This window comes from Hippopotamus amphibius, chromosome 2 (assembly GCF_030028045.1).
Source record: "Hippopotamus amphibius kiboko isolate mHipAmp2 chromosome 2, mHipAmp2.hap2, whole genome shotgun sequence".
NCBI classification, from domain to species: domain Eukaryota; kingdom Metazoa; phylum Chordata; class Mammalia; order Artiodactyla; family Hippopotamidae; genus Hippopotamus; species Hippopotamus amphibius.
Window position 1 is genome coordinate 111,355,144 of NC_080187.1, and position 4,130 is coordinate 111,359,273.

Sequence of the window (4,130 nt, forward strand, 5' to 3'; positions counted from 1 at the left end):
AGCAGTGGAGAAAGGCAGGGGAAATGTGGTGGACGGTATTTCAGAATCACTTGCATTTTCTTTCCTTTTTTTTTTTTTTTTTTTGCCAAATTGCATTGTTTCCTCTCTGATTCTGATAGGTCATTCCCTCTTATGCCCCAGGAAGGGCCGCTAGTAGCTGAAGGTTACCAGATCTATGAGTGCCCCTGGGCCCTAAGACATCATTGTTCTAGGTCTTGACTAGTCCACCTCCTTTGCTTACAATTTAGAATTGTTCCTACCATTGAATGTGACTTGGAACTTTCCTTTTCTGATCCCTCCTCTGCTTATTGGACTAATCATCTTCTTACCTACTGTCCTCAAATAATTCTGCAAATAAGTCTGATATCACTTGTGAAGAATCGAATTTCCCAACCATATTCAGATAGACTATGTTGCATGGTCGTAACGAATAGCTCCCAAATTTCAGTGCCTTAAAGCAACAAAGGTTTATTCCTCCTCCTGCTGCATGTCTTCCTTCTTCTGTCTTGGGCATTTCTCCCGATAGAATCTAGGATGTTCATGCAGCCATAAGTTAGAGCTCTGGAGGGTTGAGACAGGCAATTAGGATCTCTGGAATAAGAGTGACACGTGTTACGTGACATCTGCTCACAACCCATTGGCCAGAGTTAGTCATCTGTTTCCACCCAACTTTTAGGGAGCTAGGAAATATAGTTTTTCCATGTTCCTAGAGGGAAGACGCCAGCCAGGAAGGAAATAGCTGGCAAATGGCACTAATCATTGCCCGCCAATCCAGGATTCTGGCTGGGTCAAGAGTCTCCTCTGAAAAGCAGTGAAACTATCTTGGGAAACTAGCATTGTTCCTTCTGTTGGTAGATTTACAGTCTTTATTGAGAATATACACTTACAAAGGAGGATGCAAAATGCTCTATACTGGTGGTTGAAAATAAGATCATGTGTCACGTGTGGAGGATGGTGTCTGTCTAGCCAATCTCATCTTCCATTTTGGTCTATATCGACTGGTTATTTTGTTCAAGAGATTTGCAATTTCATGCACTACCCACCTGGCTGTGGATTTAGGCAAAGGTCACAGTCTCAGAGAAGCTTACTGAAGACGGTCCTGCTGGGCAAGATTTTGGAGGCAGGAATATCCCTAGGAGGACTGAGGAAAGGCATCTTATCTCCCTGTAAATAAAAGCACCAGCTAAGTTTGGATACCTGAGGTGGGTAGTTTTAATGAGGTTTCGGCGTGCAGTAGCATCTAAGGACTCTTACTGCCAGTTTACAGTGAATTCTAAATATTTAAAGTTTTTTCCATGACAATAAGTTGGAGGAAGGTGGGATCATTTTTCAATAGAGGAATTCTAGATTATTTGAAGAAAAAGAGAAATAGCCTCCAAGTTGTCTAATTCTGCAAGGGAACGTAAATTTAGAAGGTATTTGAAATTATTTACATAATACATGCTTTATTATGCACTATCAAGAGAAAAACATGAATGTTGTTGGCAGCCATGGAAACCCTGGCAAAATCTGACAATACTTGTATTTCTGCCTCTTATTCTCCCCACAACAAAAAGAAGCAAAAAGTGGAAACTGGAAACTGATCAGCTATAAACTACAGAGAAATGGAAATTAGTATTTAAAAAAGAGTATTGTATTGGTGACACATTACATTTGGATAGTATTTTTCTCTATAAGCCCCCAAAGCTCATTGAACCATGGTAATCGTGCTCACACACTTTATATACATAAGTCCCACCTACACTGAAAGAACAAATAAATAGATGCACCAAAGTATCAAAATAATCTGCCCGCCTAGGAAAATGACAGGATGAACTGATATCACCATCAACTTCTGACTAAAAATTCTGTATTCATTATAGTTCCAATGGAATGTAGTTGACATTGTCTGTGATAGACGTTGGTAAGTTCCTTGAGAAAAGTTAAAACCATGGATAATCAGTGAAATCCCTTTCACCTGCTTCGAGGTCATTTTAAGACTTGCATGGCCTGTAAGCTGCATGTAGCCTGAACAATATGATTGCCTGAGTTGTTTTCAGTTGTGTCTAGTTTGAGACTGGTAGGACCACCGACACTTCAACTGGGCATGCGTGAGTGTCTGCTGACTCAGTGACCTTTTGAATGTGCAGAGGCCGGTAGCTTAATTATGTCTGTGCAGAACAATGGTTACTTGCACCTTTTTCCAATCACCAATCCCCATGCTCCTCATGCCTCAGACCACCCTGCTTTTTCATTTTTATTCCATAAATACCCTGAGCCCCTTGTGTTAGGGGAGGCAAATTTGAGACTTGTTCTCCTGTGTCCTCACTTGGCTGCCTTACGAGTAAAACCTCTCTTTGCTGAACACCTAGGCATCTCAGCATTTTGGCTTGGTTCCTGTCGGCTGAAGTGAACTTGGTTTGGTAACGATGTGAAATGTGCTATAAAAACAAATGATCATACGTTTGGATTACAATCTGTAGCCCATGGCTGCAAAGCTGAAAAGCAAACTCAAGCTACAGTAGTTAGGGAATTTCAATGGCAAGTGAAAATCACCTTTTGGCTTTATAGGAAATAGACTTTTCTTTTACATCATTCAGCATGAATGTCTGTGCTTTCTATGTCTGAAGAATAGCAGTAAATTAAAAAAAAAGGGACTTCCCTATGTCCTGCTCCCGGGCCTCTGCCACACACAGTAAGGTGTAGGTCCAGGACCTTACTTCAGACATAGTTTGTTCCCAGGGAACCCAACCTAAGATAATATCAAGAATGGTTCTAGAGGGAAAAAAGATGGTGGCAAAGTAGAGGGACGTGGAATGCATCCCTCTCCACAGATGCATTGGGAATACACTGAAGGACACAATAATTCTCACAGAGAACAAGCTGAACACCAGCAGATGGCCTCGGACGCCGGAAAGGACCACAAGGAGCCCTACATGACTGGTAGGGAGGCATCGACGAGGGCTCAAAGAGGGTGGAGCGGCGGAGCTGTGGCAGACGGGAGGGAGTGAGAAACATACAGAGGGTCCGCAGTGCAGCTTAGCGTTCCCGGACTGGGACGTCGATCCACAGCTGAACAGAGGGTCCAGGAGCAGGAGCGTGGGAACTGGAGAGCTGGTTCAGGGTGAGAAACATTGTTGCCAGTAAGGTGACCGACCGAGAGGACAGGAGGGAAGAGGTCCGCGGCGAGGAGTGCCTGCCCTTGAGAGCTGCCCGGCCATGATGGCGGCTTGAGGCTGCAGGCTCATGGGCTGCGGGGAGGAGCCACATGCATAGCCTCTCTCTCTTTCTGCGCCTCTGCAGCAGGCAGTGGAGAGACGCCCTGTGGGCCACCTAAGGTGCTCAGGGATAACAAGCACTCTGTGGGCCACCTAAGGTGCTCAGGGATAACAAGCACCCTCAGGCACTCGGGCAGGGCTAGATTAAAACCCCTTGGAATGCTGGCAGCAGGGAAGCTGCTGAGAAAAAAAAAAAAAAACCCAACAACAACAACAAAAAACCCTAGAGAGGCCCAACTCTAAGACTTTCTGTTTACGCCTGAGCCACCGGCGTCCCTCTGTAACAGGCACCTCCAAGCCCGACTGAAACAACAGTGCACCACTGCTCACTCACTCCCAGGGGAAGGAGCCACTATTGTGCCCTCTTCCTCCCCACACACCGACGCTTACAGTCGAACAATAAAGGAACCTCTGCTGGTCACAGAATAATGCAAAAAACCCAAGGCGAGTAGAAGGACACTTACAGCTGAGACTCTAAGGAAACAGAAATATTAGTATCAATTCCTATTGAACTGGTCCATTCTGGGATCAGTTCTGGATTTTTTTTTTCTTCTTTTTCTCTCTCTTTTTTTTTTTCTTTATTAAATACGATCTTAGCCATAAGGAATCTACAAGTTTTATAACATAATTTTTTAATGATATTTTTTATTCATTTTTTTTTTGCCTTTTTATATACTTCTATATCTAGCTAAGTTTTTGGTAGTATGGACAATATATCTCTCATACTTTCCTTTCATCCCTATCTTTTATACATTTCTATTCCTTTCTTTTTATTTGCATATTCCCAACCACACTACACTCTTCTGTTCCCCTTTCTTCCAGCCATTTTAAGTTTATTTTATCTTAACATACTTATAAGCCACACTATCGATC